Raw genomic sequence first — 7,758 nt, 5'->3', positions numbered from 1 at the left:
AATAATAAAGGAAGAAGGAACCTCTCATTATTAATGCTCCCTCCCTCCTCCCTACCAACTCTAAAACCATTTCAAACCAATTGTTATGATGTGTATGTGTAAGGAGACTCATTATCTTCTTATATATTTGTTAACATAAGCCAAGTGTTACATAGACGAAGTTAACAATCAATTATGTTGGAGTTAAAAATAATAGAAAGGAAGGAACCTCTCATTATACATGTTCTCTACCTCCTCCTTAACAACTTTAAAACCATGTCAAATCATAGTCCTAAAGATGAACCTCATTAATAAGTTCGAAACGTTGATTATCAATCATCACGAAATAATTATGATATGTATTTATATAAAAATTATTATTTTTTATCTTAATTAACCTAAACCAAAATATTACATGAATAAAATTAAATTCTCTTAAATGAATGCTTAACCATCAATATTAAAATTAAAAGTAATAAAGGAGAAAGGAACCTCCTATTATGAATCTCCCTCACCTCATCCCTACCAACTTTAAAACCATTTTAAATTCACAGGCCTGATGTGTGTTTATAAAGAAACTCGTTAACTTCTTATCTTTTTTGAGATAGACCAAATGTTATATGAACGGAATTGAGTTAGATTACATGAATGTTGAACAGTCAACTTTATTAGAGTTAAAAATATCTCCCCAAAAAATTGAAAAAATAAAATAGAAAAAATAAAAATACAAATTAAATAACATTTCAAATTAATTAAATAACAAAATATTAATACGATTACACTTAAAATCATGTTACCAAGTTTAAACCAAAAAAGCTTATAAAAAAAATACCAAAAAGTCACCCCAGAGCTAAGAATGGTGATCATGTTATTGCATTGAACTTGATGGTACATAAATTTAATTAGGTCTCTTCCCCCATGGTTACTTTGAGGGCGGTTGCTTTGACATTCATATTTATTATTTCCTTCCACTCTTATACATACAAACACGATCACTGGGCTGGGTTTCGCTGCCTGGAACAAACGCACGTCCGTATCTGTTCATTTCATTGATTGGTGCAGGGAACAAATTACATTGTTATTAAACAATTATTTATTTGAATGCCTTAAAAAGCAGCACTGTCAAGCTTCCGTTGTAGTCTAGTTGGTTAGGATACTCGGCTCTCACCCGAGAGACCCGGGTTCAAGTCCCGGCAACGGAAACGTTATATTGGTTTTATGTTTCGATGTCCGCTCCGGATTGCAGAATGATCATTGGTTTCTAAGTAAAAGATGATGCATATAAAAAAATGAAGTTTTAGCATTGTTACTAAATTGATTCATAACAAAAATCAATTTTAATCATTGTTAATTATTAAATAAAAAAAAATAACTACGTTGTTAATTATTAAATAATAAAAAAAAAAAATAACTACATTGTTAATTATTAAATTAAAAAATAACTAAATTTTGCAGATTCATAAAAATATCAAGTTTTATCATTATAATTTATCAAACAAAAATCAATTTTTACTATCGTAAATTATTAAACACCTTACTTACATTCGCAGATCCATGAAAAAAATCAACCATTATCATTATAAATTATAAAAAAAAATTCAACCTCTATCCTTTTAAATTCTTAAACAAAAAATACTTTTACCATTGTAAATGGTTAAACAAATTATAAACCATAGCTTTTAATTGAAAATTTGCAGAACCTGATATGAGATTGGGTATAAAGACAGTCCTAAGCCCCTCCATAGCCATATAAAAAATTTATGAATTACATTGGCATATATGTCTGCATATGCATATTCACGTAATAAAGATGAGACAAACACAATATTTGACTATAAGGAAAAAACACAAAGAAAACCAAGGTTTGAAACAGGGCAATAGTGGAACAATGGCTACAGTATGAATACATGAAAAAGAAAATTAATTCACACATGCATGTTAGCAACAGGTATTCACAGTAATCAAAACACTTGAATATGTTGAAAATGTGTCATCAAGATACAAGATACAAGTTTGAGTGAGCAGATAAAAGTACCACCAACAGGATTTAATTAAAGAAATGTGCTTGCTAACACAAACAGTGCGTTTATATTTATAAGCATTGGTCCTGAGCAGTCCAAGAACTAGATAACAGGACAGTTCTATTTTTGAGATCCAATGTATATGCTTAGTGGTTCTTAAATGTCAAAAATATAACCATGTCATCACAATGTTTGTTCAAACTTTGGTAACAATGCACATAGAATATTAAAGATCGAAAGTGAACAACAATGGTAGCATTATTATTATTAAGGTCAAAAATATCTGTCATCACAATGTTTGTTTAAATTTTTGTAACAATGCATATAGAATATTAAAAATTGAAAGTTAATAATAATTATGAGCGTGTTTTTTTTTTTTTTTTTTCTCCTTTTTAAGAGAAAAAGTTAATTATGATGTTGAAGCTCTAATGGCATTCAAGAAATCAATCACCATAGATCCCTTTATCGTTTTAATTGACTAGGACAATGAAAGTTTGAATTATGTTGAACATCAGCACTGTAACTAGTCCTCTGTTTCCTGTGATTCTCTCAACAACGTTGTCTCCATATGCTTATCGGGCCAACAAATCCAAGGCGTTGTTTCTTCGTTCTTGGGAAATCTATCTGATTTGTCTTCACTAGACCTAAGTTATAACTTCTTCAAAGGACCTATACCTTCAAAGCTCGCCTTATGCTCTCAACTTAAAATTTTGGAGCTATTCCACAATTTTTTTTACAGATATCATTCATGCAAGCTTGGGTGCGCTCCCTCATCTCGAGATTCTGGACCTCACTGCCAATTTATTTGTGGGAAGAATTCCAAAGAGCATCTGCCATTGCACCACTTTAACAACAGTAAGTTTTTCATTCAACTTTCTTACAGGAAGAATCCCCCACAACATTGACAATTTAGTTAAATTGAACAATTTTGTTGCTAATGATAATTATATCGTGGGAAGCATACCTCCTTCATTTGGAAAGTGCGGTGACTTAGAAGTCTTAGATCTCTCTAATAATCTCCTCGAAGGCTCCATACCTCCTGAACTAGGGCACCTCCTAAGCCTACAGTATGTGCGTTTATTTAATAATGCCTTAACAAGCAAGCAATTAAGTACAATTCACAATTCTAGGGATAAGTATTTTCTAAGATGCCACCTAGTTGAAGAAGGAATTTCCACAGTTGTTGTCAATAAAAGATTAAGATGAAGATTCATTGAGCCCAATAGGAAGAACAAGTTAGTCATTCATGTCTTATCATTGATTATTATTCTTAGAATGGGTATGATTGGTCATGTCCAATGAAGAAGCCTTTCATGTGCTTTTAGATATTTATGTCTTCCCATTATTAGCAGAAAGAAAGAAAAATGTGGAAGAGGAATTCTTGTTAGCTAACTTGGAAATCATCTTAGGTTGTATCCGATACTCTATTGAAGTCCACTTGTACAATAAAGAGCACCTTATCTATAGCATCACCCAATAGTGATTTCATTATTCAATCATTAAAACTTACCACAAAATCTATATTGAGATTATCCATTCAAATTTAAAATAAATCATGTATATTGAAATGATGAAACATTCAATAAAATAGTCTATTAATTCTACAAATGGTTATTTTAGTAATGAACCCATCTTGCAATTATAATCCACGATATAACTATATTTTGCAAAATTTAAATTTCAAAGTTTTTCTCACAGAAAGAAACACTGATAAATAAATAAAATTGCATAAAATTTTGACTTCCATCTTCTATGCTACTCTTTCCTTACGACGTTCCCATTGTAACATGTGGTGCAATTGTTAGTGGTAACACTATTATTATTATTATTATTATCATCATCCAATTTTAAGGTCACAGCCAAGCCACACACTAAATTGGTGTATGAGACCCCTTGCTTGTGGGACAAGGGACCCATCTCTGCACACCGATTTGACTGCTAAGCCTACGAAGGCATACATACTCTACCCCCTCTAGTTTTGAACCTGTAACCTCTTAGGAGGAAACACATGCTCTTAACTACTAGGCCCACTCAAGCTCTTAACCATTAGACACTTAGCACAACGTTTCAAATTGAAAAACAAGTCCAAGACAAGTATAGCAATTAAAATTTCATAATTACCATCTATTGCTTGTTTTGGGAAGGCTTTGAATATTTTTCAAACAAAAATGATGCTACAAGTATTTTGAAATTCAAAGAAGGATGTTGGGTAATTGAGATAATGGATGGATTTACTTATGCGAGGTGTGATGAATAATTTGAAACACATAAACATACACCCATTTTGTCCAAAGCCTGAATATTCTGTTTATTTTTGTGTAAATAGTACAAGTTCAATTATCCATGTTAAATCCACACCACATAACATTATGTACCTTTATTGGAAGAACTTGCTATAAACTAGAGGCAAATAAAAGAGTTAGAATAAATGATTTTATCACCAAACTTTCAACTATAACACAATGAACTCAAGAATCAAGTCAACATACAATGAATTATTGGCCATGTCATTCCTAAGCTTTCAAGAGTCTGTGTAGCTAAGAGACATATAGTTGAATTTTCTCCTTGCCCCTTGGATGCATTGAATCTGTAATCCATAAAAAAAAAATCTTGCATGAAACATATTTTTGAGAAGCACATCTTAAACCATAAGATATATTATTTATAAGTATATAGTGTCAAATTGCCAGAATGACTTAGCATCAAAACAAGTATCAAGTGTGAGCAAAGCAACATCAAACATGTCAAAAATGAGTTAATGGTCCATGTATCATGCTCAATGAATTAAGACTTCTTAAGATGGCAATGTGATCATGGAGTCTTCTTAAGATGGCAATGCGATCATGGAGTCTTAATGCATAAAAATCTCCTTTTTTTCTTTTTTTAAAATGGCGCCGTATAAACAACTTTTTAATTTAATAAATGACATTGTATAAAAATAGCTGCAATTGTTTTTAGGATGGTAATGTATAAAAGTACCATTTGTAAGAATTGAACCTACGTGGGGAGGATAATAATCATTCCTTTTAACCACCCAATATAAACCCAAGTAATGAATTTAAACTTGCAATTTCAACATATCCCTTCACAACCACCCAATATAAACCCAATTACTGAATTTAAACTTGCAATTTCAACATATCCCTTCACAATTCAAGTACAATTAATAAAACAAATATACCCAAAAAAGAAAACTAAAAATAGTAAGACCATGCTTAAAATGAAATAAAATCTCAGAAATTATTGAAACAAGATCAAGACAAACATCAAATAAGAACAAATTATATTTCACAAAGCGAGAGTCAAACATATTAATTCATTAAAGTATTTGTAAAGATAATAATTAGGTTGATAGAGGTGTCTAGGGCTTCCACAATTTTAATTTTAATATTCGTAATTACTAGGTGGATGGTAGAGATTTAACCTTCGTGGAATATACCATAATATTCATGGTAGTATTCATAGATCAAGGTTAAGAGTTATCTTCAATTTAATTATTCTTTTTAATTAATTTATCTCAAATTAATTAATTAAAAATGTCATATCAACACATGTCATATTGGGCATATGGTATTGATAAGCCATCATATTGGCCCATAGTATGGTAGCCAAAGACTATTTACAAGTTAATTAGACTTGGATGAATCTCCGTGGTTAAAAATGTAAGATGTATTATGCAATAAGTATTTTGATTCTTATTATAAAATACAATAAGTATCTTAATATTTATCATTGTCAGACCAAGCAATAACTCCTCAAAAACAATTTGTTGATATTCATTCAGGTTGGTCTTTATTATATACATGAGGGAGAGACTGTTCATTTCATCTCCCGATGACTATTCCTATTCTCTATTATTTATTTACATTAATTTCACTTATTCACCCAATCCTGATGATTAGGTGTCAACATTCCCCCCTTAATCTGAAGGGATGTTGGTAAGTCCAAGCATCGTTCTGAATCTTTCAAGCTTTTCTCTTCCAAGCACTTTGGTGAAGATGTCTGCAATTTGCTCATTAGTGGAACAATGGCAGAGATGGATTGTTTTGGCCTCAACATGATGTCGAATCAGATGATATTTAGTATTGATGTGCTTCGTTCGATCATGGAACTTTGGATTCTTGGCCAATTTTATTGCTAAGGTATTGTCAATCATGAGTGGAGTTGATTGTACTTGTTTTACCTGCAAATCTTCAAGAATTTTCCTGAGCCACACAATTTCTTTTGTTGCCTCAGCTGCTGCCACATATTCTGCTTCTGTTGTGGAATCTATTGGAACTGATTGTTTGCGTGATCTCTAGGAGACAACTCCTGATCCAAGACTCATAGCATAACCTGAAGTAGATACCCCAATTTCTTTGTCTCCATCGAAGTCTGAATCAGAGTATCCAATCAAGCTGAAGTCGTCCACCTGTGTATATTTGATTCCAAAGTCTTGAGTTCCCTTCAAGTACCTTAGAACTCTTTTTGCAGCAGACCAATGTCCCTCACAAGGTTTTTGCATAAACCTGGAGAGGATTCCAACAGCAAACGAAATGTCTGGTCTAGTAGTAGTTAGGTAGTTGAGACTTCCTACAAGCTGTCTATACTTTGTTGCATCCTCAAATTCTTTTCCTTCAATGGATGTGAGCTTTAAGTTTTGTTCCATTGGAGTAGTAAGAGGATTGCATTCTGTCATGCCAAACCTGTTCAATAGATCTCCAATGTACTTCTTTTGAGAAAGAAATATGGACTTCGGATGTTGAGTTACTTCAATACCAAGATAGTAATGAACATAGCCCAAATCAGTCATTTCAAAACCTTTCCTTAATTCCTTCTTTCAGGATGCAATGTAGCTTTCATTGTTCCCTGTCATCGAAAGATCATATACATATACCACAAGCTATACAACTATTTTGCCAACTTTCTTGACAAATAAAGTTGCATCATCAAGATCATAATGTTTGAAATTGAGTTTCAGAAGATGCTCAGTTAGTTTTTCATACCAGGCTTGCGGTGTTTGTTTGAGGCCATACAAGGATTTCACAAGTTTGCATACTTTATGTTCATGTCCTTTCACAGCAAATCCTTCCGGTTGGGACATAAAAACATTCTCTTTTAGATCTCGATTCAAGAAAGCAGTTTTTACATCCATTTGATGGACCTTCCAACCATTCTGAGCTGCTAGGGAAAAGAGTGTCTGGATGGTAGCCCATTTTGCTGTGGGGCAAAAGTATCCTCATAATCGACCCCTTCCTTCTGTGCAAAACCTTTTGCCACAAGCCTGGCTTTGTGCTTGTCAAGTGAGCCATCTACTTTATACTTGTTCTTGGAGACCCACTTGCAGCCAATTGGTTTGGTTCCTAATGGAGGATCAACCAGCTTCCAAGTGCCATTCTTTATCAGGGCATCATACTCGTTTTGCATCGCTTCTTTCCATTCATCATGAGAAGCAGCTTCTTTGAAGGAAGTTGGTTCAAAATCTGTAGACAAATTCAATACACAATCATAAGAAACATCCATATCAACAGGTGAATCAGAGTCATCTACATCACCTCCATTTTTTCGGTTTGAATTTCTAGTTCCTATCTTTCCAACCTCATCAGGATGAACACTTTCAAGTGTCTTTATCAGCCACTTTGGGGGACCTTTCTCAGATGGTCCAGGCTGCTCCGTTGATTGAGTTGGGACTAAATCAAGATTGAGTCTCCCAATTCTATCAATCACATCACTTAAAGCATCATCCGTTATTGGAGTTTCATGCGGGGGAGAGATTTCT

The 7,758-nt window shown here is 32.9% G+C and overlaps 1 non-coding gene across 1 annotated transcript; it reads left to right on the top strand.

Moving 5' to 3' along the window:
* Positions 1-1,108: 1,108 nt before the first annotated feature.
* On the top strand, positions 1,109-1,181 carry TRNAE-CUC (transfer RNA glutamic acid (anticodon CUC)). The gene has a single exon. It is a non-coding gene; the product is annotated as a tRNA-Glu (tRNA).
* Positions 1,182-7,758: the final 6,577 nt, after the last annotated feature.

The sequence above is a fragment of the Pinus tabuliformis genome, chromosome 8 (genome assembly GCF_031772625.1).
Source record: "Pinus tabuliformis cultivar Carrire ecotype Pingquan chromosome 8, CPIR1, whole genome shotgun sequence".
Classification (NCBI taxonomy): Eukaryota; Viridiplantae; Streptophyta; class Pinopsida; order Pinales; family Pinaceae; genus Pinus; species Pinus tabuliformis.
This window is presented reverse-complemented; position numbering and strand designations above follow the sequence as displayed.